Source organism: Leptodactylus fuscus, chromosome 1 (assembly GCF_031893055.1).
Source record: "Leptodactylus fuscus isolate aLepFus1 chromosome 1, aLepFus1.hap2, whole genome shotgun sequence".
NCBI classification, from domain to species: Eukaryota; Metazoa; Chordata; class Amphibia; order Anura; family Leptodactylidae; genus Leptodactylus; species Leptodactylus fuscus.
In genome coordinates, this window is record NC_134265.1 from 1,732,475 (window position 1) to 1,750,719 (window position 18,245).

Here is an 18,245-nt window from a genome sequence, read left to right on the forward strand (position 1 = left end):
AGCGCACAACCTCTGCTGCTACTGGGAGCGCACAACCTCTGCTGCTACTAGGAGCGCACAACCTCTGCTGCTACTAGGAGCGCACAACCTCTGCTGCTACTGGGAGCGCACAACCTCTGCTGCTACTGGGATCGCACAACCTCTGCTACTACTGGGAGCGCACAACCTCTGCTACTACTGAGAGCGCACAACCTCTGCTGCTACTGGGAGCGCTCAACCTCTGCTACTACTGGGAGCGCACAACCTCTGCTACTGGGAGCGCACAACCTCTGCTGCTACTGAGAGCGCACAACCTCTGCTGCTGGGAGCGCACAACCTCTGCTACTACTGAGAGCGCACAACCTCTGCTGCTACTGGGAGCGCACAACCTCTGCTGCTACTGGGAGCGCACAACCTCTGCTGCTACTGGGAGCGCACAACCTCTGCTGCTACTGGGAGCGCACAACCTCTGCTGCTACTGGGAGCGCACAACCTCTGCTGCTACTGGGAGCGCACAACCTCTGCTGCTACTGGGAGCGCACAACCTCTGCTGCTACTGGGAGCGCACAACCTCTGCTGCTACTGGGAGAGCACAACCTCTGCTACTGAGAGCGCACAACCTCTGCTGCTAGGAGCACACAACCTCTGCTACTACTGGGAGCGCACAACCTCTGCTACTGGGAGAGCACAACCTCTGCTACTGAGAGCGCACAACCTCTGCTGCTACTGGGAGCGCACAACCTCTGCTGCTACTGGGAGCGCACAACCTCTGCTGCTACTGGGAGCGCACAACCTCTGCTGCTACTGGGAGCGCACAACCTCTGCTGCTACTAGGAGCGCACAACCTCTGCTGCTACTGGGAGCGCACAACCTCTGCTGCTACTGGGAGCGCTCAACCTCTGCTACTACTGGGAGCGCACAACCTCTGCTACTGGGAGCGCACAACCTCTGCTGCTACTGAGAGCGCACAACCTCTGCTGCTGGGAGCGCACAACCTCTGCTACTACTGAGAGCGCACAACCTCTGCTGCTACTGGGAGCGCACAACCTCTGCTGCTACTGGGAGCGCACAACCTCTGCTGCTACTGGGAGCGCACAACCTCTGCTGCTACTGGGAGCGCACAACCTCTGCTGCTACTGGGAGCGCACAACCTCTGCTGCTACTGGGAGCGCACAACCTCTGCTGCTACTGGGAGCGCACAACCTCTGCTGCTACTGGGAGCGCACAACCTCTGCTGCTACTGGGAGAGCACAACCTCTGCTACTGAGAGCGCACAACCTCTGCTGCTAGGAGCACACAACCTCTGCTACTACTGGGAGCGCACAACCTCTGCTACTGGGAGAGCACAACCTCTGCTACTGAGAGCGCACAACCTCTGCTGCTACTGGGAGCGCACAACCTCTGCTGCTACTGGGAGCGCACAACCTCTGCTGCTACTGGGAGCGCACAACCTCTGCTGCTACTGGGAGCGCACAACCTCTGCTGCTACTAGGAGCGCACAACCTCTGCTGCTACTGGGAGCGCACAACCTCTGCTGCTAGGAGCGAACAACCTCTGCTACTACTGAGAGCGCACAACCTCTGCTGCTACTGAGAGCGCACAACGTCTGTTGCTAGAAGTGCACAACCTCTGCTACTACTGAGAGCGCACAACCTCTGCTGCTAGGAGCGCACAACCTCTGCTACTACTGAGAGCGCACAACCTCTGCTACTACTGAGAGCGCACAACCTCTGCTGCTACTGAGAGCGCACAACCTCTGCTACTACTGGGAGCGCACAACCTCTGCTGCTACTGAGAGCGCACAACCTCTGCTGCTAGGAGCGCACAACCTCTGCTACTGCGAGCGCACAACCTCTGCTGCTAGGAGCGCACAACCTCTGCTACTGAGAGCGCACAACCTCTGCTGCTAGGAGCGCACAACCTCTGCTGCTACTGGGAGCGCACAACCTCTGCTGCTAGGAGCGCACAACCTCTGCTACTACTGAGAGCGCACAACCTCTGCTGCTACTGGGAGCGCACAACCTCTGCTGCTACTGAGAGCGCACAACCTCTGCTGCTGGGAGCGCACAACCTCTGCTACTGCGAGCGCACAACCTCTGCTGCTAGGAGCGCACAACCTCTTTTACTGAGAGCGCACAACCTCTGCTGCTAGGAGCGCACAACCTCTGCTGCTACTGGGAGCGCACAACCTCTGCTGCTACTGGGAGCGCACAACCTCTGCTGCTAGGAGCGCACAACCTCTGCTACTACTGAGAGCGCACAACCTCTGCTGCTAGGAGCGCACAACCTCTGCTACTACTGAGAGCGCACAACCTCTGCTGCTACTGAGAGCGCACAACCTCTGCTGCTAGGAGCGCACAACCTCTGCTACTACTGAGAGCGCACAACCTCTGCTGCTAGGAGCGCACAACCTCTGCTACTACTGAGAGCGCACAACCTCTGCTGCTACTGAGAGCGCACAACCTCTGCTGCTAGGAGCGCACAATCTCTGCTACTACTGAGAGCGCACAACCTCTGCTGCTACTGGGAGCGCACAACCTCTGCTGCTAGGAGCGCACAATCTCTGCTACTACTGAGAGCGCACAACCTCTGCTGCTACTGGGAGCGCACAACATCTGCTGCTACTGAGAGCGCACAACCTCTGCTGCTAGGAGCGCACAACCTCTGCTACTACTGAGAGCGCACAACCTCTGCTGCTAGGAGCGCACAATCTCTGCTACTACTGAGAGCGCACAACCTCTGCTGCTACTGGGAGCGCACAACATCTGCTGCTACTGAGAGCGCACAACCTCTGCTGCTAGGAGCGCACAACCTCTGCTACTACTGAGAGCGCACAACCTCTGCTGCTAGGAGCGCACAACCTCTGCTACTGAGAGCGCACAACCTCTGCTACTAAGAGCGCACAACCTCTGCTACTGAGAGCGCACAACCTCTGCTACTGAGAGCGCACAACCTCTGCTGCTGGGAGCGCACAACCTCTGCTACTACTGAGAGCGCACAACCTCTGTTGCTAGGAGCGCACAACCTCTGCTACTACTGAGAGCGCACAACCTCTGCTGCTAGGAGCGCACAACCTCTGCTACTACTGAGAGCGCACAACCTCTGCTGCTACTGGGAGCGCACAACCTCTGCTGCTACTGAGAGCGCACAACCTCTGCTGCTAGGAGCGCACAACCTCTGCTGCTGGGAGCGCACAACCTCTGCTGCTGGGAGCGCACAACCTCTGCTGCTGCGAGCGCACAACCTCTGCTGCTAGGAGCGCACAACCTCTGCTACTGAGAGCGCACAACCTCTGCTGCTAGGAGCGCACAACCTCTGCTACTACTGGGAGCGCACAACCTCTGCTGCTAGGAGCGCACAACCTCTGCTACTACTGAGAGCGCACAACCTCTGCTGCTAGGAGCACACAACCTCTGCTACTACTGAGAGCGCACAACCTCTGCTGCTACTGAGAGCGCACAACCTCTGCTGCTAGGAGCGCACAACCTCTGCTACTACTGAGAGCGCACAACCTCTGCTGCTAGGAGCGCACAACCTCTGCTACTACTGAGAGCGCACAACCTCTGCTGCTACTGAGAGCGCACAACCTCTGCTGCTAGGAGCGCACAACCTCTGCTACTACTGAGAGCGCACAACCTCTGCTGCTAGGAGCGCACAATCTCTGCTACTACTGAGAGCGCACAACCTCTGCTGCTACTGGGAGCGCACAACCTCTGCTGCTACTGAGAGCGCACAACCTCTGCTGCTAGGAGCGCACAACCTCTGCTACTGAGAGCGCACAACCTCTGCTACTGAGAGCGCACAACCTCTGCTGCTGGGAGCGCACAACCTCTGCTGCTGGGAGCGCACAACCTCTGCTACTACTGAGAGCGCACAACCTCTGCTGCTACTGAGAGCGCACAACCTCTGCTGCTAGGAGCGCACAACCTCTGCTACTGAGAGCGCACAACCTCTGCTACTGAGAGCGCACAACCTCTGCTGCTGGGAGCGCACAACCTCTGCTGCTGGGAGCGCACAACCTCTGCTACTACTGAGAGCGCACAACCTCTGCTGCTAGGAGCGCACAACCTCTGCTACTACTGAGAGCGCACAACCTCTGCTGCTAGGAGCGCACAACCTCTGCTACTACTGAGAGCGCACAACCTCTGCTGCTACTGGGAGCGCACAACCTCTGCTACTGGGAGCGCACAACCTCTGCTACTGGGAGCGCACAACCTCTGCTACTGGGAGCGCACAATCTCTGCTACTACTGGGAGCGTACAACCTCTGCTACTGAGAGCACACAACCTCTGCTGCTGGGAGCGCACAACCTCTGCTGCTGGGAGCGCACAACCTCTGCTACTACTGAGAGCGCACAACCTCTGCTACTGGGAGCGCACAACTTCTGCTGCTACTGCGAGCGCACAACCTCTGCAACTGGGACCGCACAATCTCTGCTACTACTGTGAGCGCACAACCTCTGCTGCTACTGAGAGCGCACAACCTCTGCTGCTACTGGGACCGCACAACCTCTGCTGCTACTGGGAGCGCACAACCTCTGCTACTGGGAGCGCACAACCTCTGCTACTACTGGGAGCGCACAACCTCTGCTGCTACTGGGAGCGCACAACCTCTGCTGCTACTGGGAGCGCACAACCTCTGCTACTGGGAGCGTACACAACCTCTGCTACTACTGAGAGCGCACAACCTCTGCTGCTACTGAGAGCGCACAACCTCTGCTACTACTGAGAGCGCACAACCTCTGCTGCTGGGAGCGCACAACCTCTGCTGCTACTGGGAGCGCACAACCTCTGCTGCTACTGGGAGCGCACAACCTCTGCTGCTACTGCGAGCGCACAACCTCTGCAACTGGGACCGCACAATCTCTGCTACTACTGTGAGCGCACAACCTCTGCTGCTACTGAGAGCGCACAACCTCTGCTGCTACTGGGACCGCACAACCTCTGCTGCTACTGGGAGCGCACAACCTCTGCTACTGGGAGCGCACAACCTCTGCTACTACTGGGAGCGCACAACCTCTGCTGCTACTGGGAGCGCACAACCTCTGCTGCTACTGGGAGCGCACAACCTCTGCTACTGGGAGCGTACACAACCTCTGCTACTACTGAGAGCGCACAACCTCTGCTGCTACTGGGAGCGCACAACCTCTGCTACTACTGAGAGCGCACAACCTCTGCTGCTGGGAGCGCACAACCTCTGCTGCTACTGGGAGCGCACAACCTCTGCTGCTACTGGGAGCGCACAACCTCTGCTGCTACTGGGAGCGCACAACCTCTGCTGCTGCTGGGAGCGCACAACCTCTGCTGCTGCTGGGAGCGCACAACCTCTGCTGCTGCTGGGAGCGCACAACCTCTGCTGCTGCTGGGAGCGCACAACCTCTGCTGCTAGGAGCGCACAACCTCTGCTACTAGGAGCGCACAACCTCTGCTACTAGGAGCGCACAACCTCTGCTGCTGCTGGGAGCGCACAACCTCTGCTGCTACTGGGAGCGCACAACCTCTGCTGCTGGGAGCGCACAACCTCTGCTACTAGGAGCGCACAACCTCTGCTGCTGGGAGCGCACAACCTCTGCTGCTGGGAGGGCACAACCTCTGCTACTAGGAGCGCACAACCTCTGCATGGATCTCGGATCTGAATCCGTAATCTATTTGGGATCTGATGACAGGTTGGAGAACGGAGGCCTTGTCTTGCGCTCTTCAATCCTGCCTGTGCTGTGGGGTGACACACTGCCCCCTGCTGGTGTGATGATGTGGGGGCTATCATATAGGACAATCGGTCACCTGTCATATGCGATGTCTCACAATTAACCCTTCCTGACACTTATAAGTGCGCTAAATATGGTTGTCAGATACACAGTCAGTCTGACGCCTGGTGACCTGGACAGGAGAGTCACAGGACGGACACTACTACTCTAATCATCCACTGCAGTCTACACATCATGTGACCTTAAGCACACACCGGTACAGTGAGGAGGAGGCGGTGCACTTTGCCCCATGTGACCCTCCTCCTGCGGCAGTGCACACCGGTACGGTGAGGAGGAGGCGCTGCACTTTACCCCGTGTGACCCTCCTCCTGCGGCAGTGCACACCGGTACGGTGAGGAGGAGGCGGTGCACTTTGCCCCGTGTGACCCTCCTCCTGCGGCAGTGCACACCGGTACGGTGAGGAGGAGGCGGTGCACTTTGCCCCATGTGACCCTCCTCCTGCGGCAGTGCACACCGGTACGGTGAGGAGGAGGCGCTGCACTTTGCCCCATGTGACCCTTCTCCTGCAGCAGCGCACACCGGTACGGTGAGGAGGAGGTGGTGCACTTTGCCCCATGTGACCCTTCTCCTGCAGCAGCGCACACCGGTACGGTGAGGAGGAGGCGGTGCACTTTGCCCCATGTGACCCTTCTCCTGCAGCAGCGCACACCGGTACGGTGAGGAGGAGGCGGTGCACTTTGCCCCATGTGACCCTTCTCCTGCGGCAGCGCACACCGGTACGGTGAGGAGGAGGCGGTGCACTTTGCCCCATGTGACCCTCCTCCTGCGGCAGTGCACACAGGGACTTTGCTCGCTTACAGGAGGTGTCGGCTTCTCTGATAAGACTGGAATGTGAGGACCAAACCCAACATGACAGGAGAAGAACCCAGAATATTCATATAACTGGGGACAACAGCGCCTCTCAGTGGTGAGGAGGATGAGACAGATCTGGTGGTGAGATGGAAGCAGGAAACATGAGCAAGCAGAAAGATCCGAGACACTGTGACAACCAGGGCCAGGGATGATGGGAGTGATACATTGTGTGTGATATAGAGATTAGAGTGTCAGCTCCTGGGGTCAGGGATGATGGGAGTGATACATTGTGTGTGATATAGAGATTAGATTGTCAGCTCCTGGGGTCAGGGATGATGGGAGTGATACATTGTGTGTGATATAGAGATTAGATTGTCAGCTCCTGGGGTCAGGGATGATGGGAGTGATACATTGTGTGTGTGATATAGAGATTAGATTGTCAGCTCCTGGGGTAAGGGATGATGGGAGTGATACATTGTGTGTGATATAGAGATTAGATTGTCAGCTCCTGGGGTCAGGGATGATGGGAGTGATACATTGTGTGTGATATAGAGATTAGATTGTCAGCTCCTGGGGTCAGGGATGATAGGAGTGATACATTGTGTGTGATATAGAGATTAGATTGTCAGCTCCTGGGGTCAGGGATGATGGGGGTGATACATTGTGTGATATAGAGATTAGAGTGTCAGCTCCTGGGGTCAGGGATGATGGCAGTGATACATTGTGTGTGATATAGAGATTAGATTGTCAGCTCCTGGGGTCAGGGATGATGGGAGTGATACATTGTGTGTGATATAGAGATTAGATTGTCAGCTCCTGGGGTCAGGGATGATGGGAGTGATACATTGTGTGATATAGAGATTAGATTGTCAGCTCCTGGGGTCAGGGATGATGGGAGTGATACATTGTGTGTGATATAGAGATTAGATTGTCAGCTCCTGGGGTAAGGGATGATGGGAGTGATACATTGTGTGTGATATAGAGATTAGAGTGTCAGCTCCTGGGGTCAGGGATGATGGGAGTGATACATTGTGTGTGATATAGAGATTAGATTGTCAGCTCCTGGGGTCAGGGATGATGGGAGTGATACATTGTGTGTGATATAGAGATTAGAGTGTCAGCTCCTGGGGTCAGGGATGATGGGAGTGATACATTGTGTGATATAGAGATTAGATTGTCAGCTCCTGGGGTCAGGGATGATGGGGGTGATACATTGTGTGATATAGAGATTAGATTGTCAGCTCCTGGGGTCAGGGATGATGGGAGTGATACATTGTGTGTGTGATATAGAGATTAGAGTGTCAGCTCCTGGGGTCAGGGATGATGGGAGTGATACATTGTGTGTGATATAGAGATTAGATTGTCAGCTCCTGGGGTCAGGGATGATGGGAGTGATACATTGTGTGTGATATAGAGATTAGAGTGTCAGCTCCTGGGGTAAGGGATGATGGGAGTGATACATTGTGTGTGATATAGAGATTAGAGTGTCAGCTCCTGGGGTCAGGGATGATGGGAGTGATACATTGTGTGTGATATAGAGATTAGAGTGTCAGCTCCTGGGGTCAGGGATGATGGCAGTGATACATTGTGTGTGATATAGAGATTAGAGTGTCAGCTCCTGGGGTCAGGGATGATGGGAGTGATACATTGTGTGTGATATAGAGATTAGAGTGTCAGCTCCTGGGGTCAGGGATGATGGCAGTGATACATTGTGTGTGATATAGAGATTAGATTGTCAGCTCCTGGGGTCAGGGATGATGGCAGTGATACATTGTGTGTGATATAGAGATTAGATTGTCAGCTCCTGGGGTCAGGGATGATGGGAGTGATACATTGTGTGTGTGATATAGAGATTAGATTGTCAGCTCCTGGGGTAAGGGATGATGGGAGTGATACATTGTGTGTGATATAGAGATTAGATTGTCAGCTCCTGGGGTCAGGGATGATGGGGGTGATACATTGTGTGATATAGAGATTAGAGTGTCAGCTCCTGGGGTCAGGGATGATGGGAGTGATACATTGTGTGTGTGATATAGAGATTAGAGTGTCAGCTCCTGGGGTCAGGGATGATGGGAGTGATACATTGTGTGTGATATAGAGATTAGATTGTCAGCTCCTGGGGTCAGGGATGATGGGAGTGATACATTGTGTGTGATATAGAGATTAGATTGTCAGCTCCTGGGGTAAGGGATGATGGGAGTGATACATTGTGTGTGATATAGAGATTAGAGTGTCAGCTCCTGGGGTCAGGGATGATGGGAGTGATACATTGTGTGTGATATAGAGATTAGATTGTCAGCTCCTGGGGTCAGGGATGATGGGAGTGATACATTGTGTGTGATATAGAGATTAGATTGTCAGCTCCTGGGGTCAGGGATGATGGGAGTGATACATTGTGTGTGATATAGAGATTAGATTGTCAGCTCCTGGGGTAAGGGATGATGGGAGTGATACATTGTGTGTGATATAGAGATTAGAGTGTCAGCTCCTGGGGTCAGGGATGATGGGAGTGATACATTGTGTGTGATATAGAGATTAGATTGTCAGCTCCTGGGGTCAGGGATGATGGGAGTGATACATTGTGTGTGTGATATAGAGATTAGAGTGTCAGCTCCTGGGGTCAGGGATGATGGGGGTGATACATTGTGTGATATAGAGATTAGAGTGTCAGCTCCTGGGGTCAGGGATGATGGGAGTGATACATTGTGTGTGATATAGAGATTAGATTGTCAGCTCCTGGGGTCAGGGATGATGGGAGTGATACATTGTGTGATATAGAGATTAGATTGTCAGCTCCTGGGGTCAGGGATGATGGGAGTGATACATTGTGTGATATAGAGATTAGATTGTCAGCTCCTGGGGTCAGGGATGATGGGAGTGATACATTGTGTGATATAGAGATTAGATTGTCAGCTCCTGGGGTCAGGGATGATGGCAGTGATACATTGTGTGTGATATAGAGATTAGATTGTCAGCTCCTGGGGTCAGGGATGAGGGGGTGATACATTGTGTGATATAGAGATTAGATTGTCAGCTCCTGGGGTCAGGGATGATAGGAGTGATACATTGTGTGTGATATAGAGATTAGATTGTCAGCTCCTGGGGTCAGGGATGATGGGAGTGATACATTGTGTGATATAGAGATTAGATTGTCAGCTCCTGGGGTCAGGGATGATGGGAGTGATACATTGTGTGTGATATAGAGATTAGAGTGTCAGCTCCTGGGGTCAGGGATGATAGGAGTGATACATTGTGTGTGATATAGAGATTAGATTGTCAGCTCCTGGGGTCAGGGATGATGGGAGTGATACATTGTGTGTGTGATATAGAGATTAGAGTGTCAGCTCCTGGGGTCAGGGATGATACATTGTGTGTGATATAGAGATTAGAGTGTCAGCTCCTGGGGTCAGGGATGATGGCAGTGATACATTGTGTGATATAGAGATTAGATTGTCAGCTCCTGGGGTCAGGGATGATGGGGGTGATACATTGTGTGTGATATAGAGATTAGAGTGTCAGCTCCTGGGGTCAGGGATGATGGAAGTGATACATTGTGTGTGATATAGAGATTAGAGTGTCAGCTCCTGGGGTCAGGGATGATGGGAGTGATACATTGTGTGATATAGAGATTAGATTGTCAGCTCCTGGGGTCAGGGATGATGGGGGTGATACATTGTGTGATATATAGATTAGATTGTCAGCTCCTGGGGTCAGGGATGATGGGAGTGATACATTGTGTGTGTGATATAGAGATTAGATTGTCAGCTCCTGGGGTCAGGGATGATGGGAGTGATACATTGTGTGATATAGAGATTAGATTGTCAGCTCCTGGGGTCAGGGATGATGGGAGTGATACATTGTGTGTGTGATATAGAGATTAGAGTGTCAGCTCCTGGGGTCAGGGATGATGGGAGTGATACATTGTGTGTGTGATATAGAGATTAGATAGTCAGCTCCTGGGGTCAGGGATGATGGCAGTGATACATTGTGTGTGATATAGAGATTAGATTGTCAGCTCCTGGGGTCAGGGATGATGGGAGTGATACATTGTGTGATATAGAGATTAGATTGTCAGCTCCTGGGGTCAGGGATGATGGCAGTGATACATTGTGTGTGATATAGAGATTAGATTGTCAGCTCCTGGGGTCAGGGATGATGGGAGTGATACATTGTGTGTGATATAGAGATTAGAGTGTCAGCTCCTGGGGTCAGGGATGATAGGAGTGATACATTGTGTGTGATATAGAGATTAGATTGTCAGCTCCTGGGGTCAGGGATGATGGGAGTGATACATTGTGTGTGTGATATAGAGATTAGAGTGTCAGCTCCTGGGGTCAGGGATGATACATTGTGTGTGATATAGAGATTAGAGTGTCAGCTCCTGGGGTCAGGGATGATGGCAGTGATACATTGTGTGATATAGAGATTAGATTGTCAGCTCCTGGGGTCAGGGATGATGGGGGTGATACATTGTGTGTGATATAGAGATTAGAGTGTCAGCTCCTGGGGTCAGGGATGATGGAAGTGATACATTGTGTGTGATATAGAGATTAGAGTGTCAGCTCCTGGGGTCAGGGATGATGGGAGTGATACATTGTGTGATATAGAGATTAGATTGTCAGCTCCTGGGGTCAGGGATGATGGGGGTGATACATTGTGTGATATATAGATTAGATTGTCAGCTCCTGGGGTCAGGGATGATGGGAGTGATACATTGTGTGTGTGATATAGAGATTAGATTGTCAGCTCCTGGGGTCAGGGATGATGGGAGTGATACATTGTGTGATATAGAGATTAGATTGTCAGCTCCTGGGGTCAGGGATGATGGGAGTGATACATTGTGTGTGTGATATAGAGATTAGAGTGTCAGCTCCTGGGGTCAGGGATGATGGGAGTGATACATTGTGTGTGTGATATAGAGATTAGATTGTCAGCTCCTGGGGTCAGGGATGATGGGAGTGATACATTGTGTGATATAGAGATTAGATTGTCAGCTCCTGGGGTCAGGGATGATGGGAGTGATACATTGTGTGTGATATAGAGATTAGAGTGTCAGCTCCTGGGGTCAGGGATGATGGCAGTGATACATTGTGTGTGATATAGAGATTAGAGTGTCAGCTCCTGGGGTCAGGGATGATGGCAGTGATACATTGTGTGTGATATAGAGATTAGATTGTCAGCTCCTGGGGTCAGGGATGATGGCAGTGATACATTGTGTGTGATATAGAGATTAGATTGTCAGCTCCTGGGGTCAGGGATGATGGGAGTGATACATTGTGTGTGATATAGAGATTAGAGTGTCAGCTCCTGGGGTCAGGGATGATGGGAGTGATACATTGTGTGTGATATAGAGATTAGATTGTCAGCTCCTGGGGTCAGGGATGATGGGGGTGATACATTGTGTGATATAGAGATTAGAGTGTCAGCTCCTGGGGTCAGGGATGATGGGAGTGATACATTGTGTGTGATATAGAGATTAGATTGTCAGCTCCTGGGGTCAGGGATGATGGGGGTGATACATTGTGTGTGATATAGAGATTAGATTGTCAGCTCCTGGGGTAAGGGATGATGGGAGTGATACATTGTGTGTGATATAGAGATTAGAGTGTCAGCTCCTGGGGTCAGGGATGATGGGAGTGATACATTGTGTGTGATATAGAGATTAGATTGTCAGCTCCTGGGGTCAGGGATGATGGGGGTGATACATTGTGTGATATAGAGATTAGAGTGTCAGCTCCTGGGGTCAGGGATGATGGGGGTGATACATTGTGTGATATAGAGATTAGATTGTCAGCTCCTGGGGTCAGGGATGATGGGGGTGATACATTGTGTGTGATATAGAGATTAGATTGTCAGCTCCTGGGGTAAGGGATGATGGGAGTGATACATTGTGTGTGATATAGAGATTAGAGTGTCAGCTCCTGGGGTCAGGGATGATGGGAGTGATACATTGTGTGTGATATAGAGATTAGATTGTCAGCTCCTGGGGTCAGGGATGATGGGAGTGATACATTGTGTGTGATATAGAGATTAGATTGTCAGCTCCTGGGGTCAGGGATGATGGGAGTGATACATTGTGTGTGATATAGAGATTAGATTGTCAGCTCCTGGGGTAAGGGATGATGGGAGTGATACATTGTGTGTGATATAGAGATTAGAGTGTCAGCTCCTGGGGTCAGGGATGATGGGAGTGATACATTGTGTGTGATATAGAGATTAGATTGTCAGCTCCTGGGGTCAGGGATGATGGGAGTGATACATTGTGTGTGTGATATAGAGATTAGAGTGTCAGCTCCTGGGGTCAGGGATGATGGGGGTGATACATTGTGTGATATAGAGATTAGAGTGTCAGCTCCTGGGGTCAGGGATGATGGGAGTGATACATTGTGTGTGATATAGAGATTAGATTGTCAGCTCCTGGGGTCAGGGATGATGGGAGTGATACATTGTGTGATATAGAGATTAGATTGTCAGCTCCTGGGGTCAGGGATGATGGGAGTGATACATTGTGTGATATAGAGATTAGATTGTCAGCTCCTGGGGTCAGGGATGATGGCAGTGATACATTGTGTGATATAGAGATTAGAGTGTCAGCTCCTGGGGTCAGGGATGATGGGAGTGATACATTGTGTGTGATATAGAGATTAGATTGTCAGCTCCTGGGGTCAGGGATGATGGGAGTGATACATTGTGTGATATAGAGATTAGATTGTCAGCTCCTGGGGTCAGGGATGATGGGAGTGATACATTGTGTGATATAGAGATTAGATTGTCAGCTCCTGGGGTCAGGGATGATGGGAGTGATACATTGTGTGATATAGAGATTAGATTGTCAGCTCCTGGGGTCAGGGATGATGGGAGTGATACATTGTGTGATATAGAGATTAGATTGTCAGCTCCTGGGGTCAGGGATGATGGCAGTGATACATTGTGTGTGATATAGAGATTAGATTGTCAGCTCCTGGGGTCAGGGATGAGGGGGTGATACATTGTGTGATATAGAGATTAGATTGTCAGCTCCTGGGGTCAGGGATGATAGGAGTGATACATTGTGTGTGATATAGAGATTAGATTGTCAGCTCCTGGGGTCAGGGATGATGGGAGTGATACATTGTGTGTGTGATATAGAGATTAGAGTGTCAGCTCCTGGGGTCAGGGATGATGGGGGTGATACATTGTGTGATATAGAGATTAGAGTGTCAGCTCCTGGGGTCAGGGATGATGGGAGTGATACATTGTGTGTGATATAGAGATTAGATTGTCAGCTCCTGGGGTCAGGGATGATGGGAGTGATACATTGTGTGATATAGAGATTAGATTGTCAGCTCCTGGGGTCAGGGATGATGGGAGTGATACATTGTGTGATATAGAGATTAGATTGTCAGCTCCTGGGGTCAGGGATGATGGGAGTGATACATTGTGTGATATAGAGATTAGATTGTCAGCTCCTGGGGTCAGGGATGATGGGAGTGATACATTGTGTGATATAGAGATTAGATTGTCAGCTCCTGGGGTCAGGGATGATGGCAGTGATACATTGTGTGTGATATAGAGATTAGATTGTCAGCTCCTGGGGTCAGGGATGAGGGGGTGATACATTGTGTGATATAGAGATTAGATTGTCAGCTCCTGGGGTCAGGGATGATAGGAGTGATACATTGTGTGTGATATAGAGATTAGATTGTCAGCTCCTGGGGTCAGGGATGATGGGAGTGATACATTGTGTGATATAGAGATTAGATTGTCAGCTCCTGGGGTCAGGGATGATGGGAGTGATACATTGTGTGTGATATAGAGATTAGAGTGTCAGCTCCTGGGGTCAGGGATGATAGGAGTGATACATTGTGTGTGATATAGAGATTAGATTGTCAGCTCCTGGGGTCAGGGATGATGGGAGTGATACATTGTGTGTGTGATATAGAGATTAGAGTGTCAGCTCCTGGGGTCAGGGATGATACATTGTGTGTGATATAGAGATTAGAGTGTCAGCTCCTGGGGTCAGGGATGATGGCAGTGATACATTGTGTGATATAGAGATTAGATTGTCAGCTCCTGGGGTCAGGGATGATGGGGGTGATACATTGTGTGTGATATAGAGATTAGAGTGTCAGCTCCTGGGGTCAGGGATGATGGAAGTGATACATTGTGTGTGATATAGAGATTAGAGTGTCAGCTCCTGGGGTCAGGGATGATGGGAGTGATACATTGTGTGATATAGAGATTAGATTGTCAGCTCCTGGGGTCAGGGATGATGGGGGTGATACATTGTGTGATATATAGATTAGATTGTCAGCTCCTGGGGTCAGGGATGATGGGAGTGATACATTGTGTGTGTGATATAGAGATTAGATTGTCAGCTCCTGGGGTCAGGGATGATGGGAGTGATACATTGTGTGATATAGAGATTAGATTGTCAGCTCCTGGGGTCAGGGATGATGGGAGTGATACATTGTGTGTGTGATATAGAGATTAGAGTGTCAGCTCCTGGGGTCAGGGATGATGGGAGTGATACATTGTGTGTGTGATATAGAGATTAGATAGTCAGCTCCTGGGGTCAGGGATGATGGCAGTGATACATTGTGTGTGATATAGAGATTAGATTGTCAGCTCCTGGGGTCAGGGATGATGGGAGTGATACATTGTGTGATATAGAGATTAGATTGTCAGCTCCTGGGGTCAGGGATGATGGCAGTGATACATTGTGTGTGATATAGAGATTAGATTGTCAGCTCCTGGGGTCAGGGATGATGGGAGTGATACATTGTGTGTGATATAGAGATTAGAGTGTCAGCTCCTGGGGTCAGGGATGATAGGAGTGATACATTGTGTGTGATATAGAGATTAGATTGTCAGCTCCTGGGGTCAGGGATGATGGGAGTGATACATTGTGTGTGTGATATAGAGATTAGAGTGTCAGCTCCTGGGGTCAGGGATGATACATTGTGTGTGATATAGAGATTAGAGTGTCAGCTCCTGGGGTCAGGGATGATGGCAGTGATACATTGTGTGATATAGAGATTAGATTGTCAGCTCCTGGGGTCAGGGATGATGGGGGTGATACATTGTGTGTGATATAGAGATTAGAGTGTCAGCTCCTGGGGTCAGGGATGATGGAAGTGATACATTGTGTGTGATATAGAGATTAGAGTGTCAGCTCCTGGGGTCAGGGATGATGGGAGTGATACATTGTGTGATATAGAGATTAGATTGTCAGCTCCTGGGGTCAGGGATGATGGGGGTGATACATTGTGTGATATATAGATTAGATTGTCAGCTCCTGGGGTCAGGGATGATGGGAGTGATACATTGTGTGTGTGATATAGAGATTAGATTGTCAGCTCCTGGGGTCAGGGATGATGGGAGTGATACATTGTGTGATATAGAGATTAGATTGTCAGCTCCTGGGGTCAGGGATGATGGGAGTGATACATTGTGTGTGTGATATAGAGATTAGAGTGTCAGCTCCTGGGGTCAGGGATGATGGGAGTGATACATTGTGTGTGTGATATAGAGATTAGATTGTCAGCTCCTGGGGTCAGGGATGATGGGAGTGATACATTGTGTGATATAGAGATTAGATTGTCAGCTCCTGGGGTCAGGGATGATGGGAGTGATACATTGTGTGTGATATAGAGATTAGAGTGTCAGCTCCTGGGGTCAGGGATGATGGCAGTGATACATTGTGTGTGATATAGAGATTAGAGTGTCAGCTCCTGGGGTCAGGGATGATGGCAGTGATACATTGTGTGTGATATAGAGATTAGATTGTCAGCTCCTGGGGTCAGGGATGATGGCAGTGATACATTGTGTGTGATATAGAGATTAGATTGTCAGCTCCTGGGGTCAGGGATGATGGGAGTGATACATTGTGTGTGATATAGAGATTAGAGTGTCAGCTCCTGGGGTCAGGGATGATGGGAGTGATACATTGTGTGTGATATAGAGATTAGATTGTCAGCTCCTGGGGTCAGGGATGATGGGGGTGATACATTGTGTGATATAGAGATTAGAGTGTCAGCTCCTGGGGTCAGGGATGATGGGAGTGATACATTGTGTGTGATATAGAGATTAGATTGTCAGCTCCTGGGGTCAGGGATGATGGGGGTGATACATTGTGTGTGATATAGAGATTAGATTGTCAGCTCCTGGGGTAAGGGATGATGGGAGTGATACATTGTGTGTGATATAGAGATTAGAGTGTCAGCTCCTGGGGTCAGGGATGATGGGAGTGATACATTGTGTGTGATATAGAGATTAGATTGTCAGCTCCTGGGGTCAGGGATGATGGGAGTGATACATTGTGTGTGATATAGAGATTAGATTGTCAGCTCCTGGGGTCAGGGATGATGGGGGTGATACATTGTGTGATATAGAGATTAGAGTGTCAGCTCCTGGGGTCAGGGATGATGGGGGTGATACATTGTGTGATATAGAGATTAGATTGTCAGCTCCTGGGGTCAGGGATGATGGGGGTGATACATTGTGTGTGATATAGAGATTAGATTGTCAGCTCCTGGGGTAAGGGATGATGGGAGTGATACATTGTGTGTGATATAGAGATTAGAGTGTCAGCTCCTGGGGTCAGGGATGATGGGAGTGATACATTGTGTGTGATATAGAGATTAGATTGTCAGCTCCTGGGGTCAGGGATGATGGGAGTGATACATTGTGTGTGATATAGAGATTAGATTGTCAGCTCCTGGGGTCAGGGATGATGGGAGTGATACATTGTGTGTGATATAGAGATTAGATTGTCAGCTCCTGGGGTAAGGGATGATGGGAGTGATACATTGTGTGTGATATAGAGATTAGAGTGTCAGCTCCTGGGGTCAGGGATGATGGGAGTGATACATTGTGTGTGATATAGAGATTAGATTGTCAGCTCCTGGGGTCAGGGATGATGGGAGTGATACATTGTGTGTGTGATATAGAGATTAGAGTGTCAGCTCCTGGGGTCAGGGATGATGGGGGTGATACATTGTGTGATATAGAGATTAGAGTGTCAGCTCCTGGGGTCAGGGATGATGGGAGTGATACATTGTGTGTGATATAGAGATTAGATTGTCAGCTCCTGGGGTCAGGGATGATGGGAGTGATACATTGTGTGATATAGAGATTAGATTGTCAGCTCCTGGGGTCAGGGATGATGGGAGTGATACATTGTGTGATATAGAGATTAGATTGTCAGCTCCTGGGGTCAGGGATGATGGCAGTGATACATTGTGTGATATAGAGATTAGAGTGTCAGCTCCTGGGGTCAGGGATGATGGGAGTGATACATTGTGTGTGATATAGAGATTAGATTGTCAGCTCCTGGGGTCAGGGATGATGGGAGTGATACATTGTGTGATATAGAGATTAGATTGTCAGCTCCTGGGGTCAGGGATGATGGGAGTGATACATTGTGTGATATAGAGATTAGATTGTCAGCTCCTGGGGTCAGGGATGATGGGAGTGATACATTGTGTGATATAGAGATTAGATTGTCAGCTCCTGGGGTCAGGGATGATGGGAGTGATACATTGTGTGATATAGAGATTAGATTGTCAGCTCCTGGGGTCAGGGATGATGGCAGTGATACATTGTGTGTGATATAGAGATTAGATTGTCAGCTCCTGGGGTCAGGGATGAGGGGGTGATACATTGTGTGATATAGAGATTAGATTGTCAGCTCCTGGGGTCAGGGATGATAGGAGTGATACATTGTGTG

The 18,245-nt window shown here is 50.5% G+C and overlaps 1 protein-coding gene across 4 annotated transcripts in view; it reads right to left on the reverse strand.

The window, feature by feature from the left end:
• The window catches only part of LOC142197029 (dual specificity testis-specific protein kinase 1-like), a 61,403-nt gene that overhangs the window by 17,080 nt on the left and 26,078 nt on the right, over positions 1 to 18,245 (reverse strand). The gene's annotated exons all lie outside the window — the stretch shown is intronic.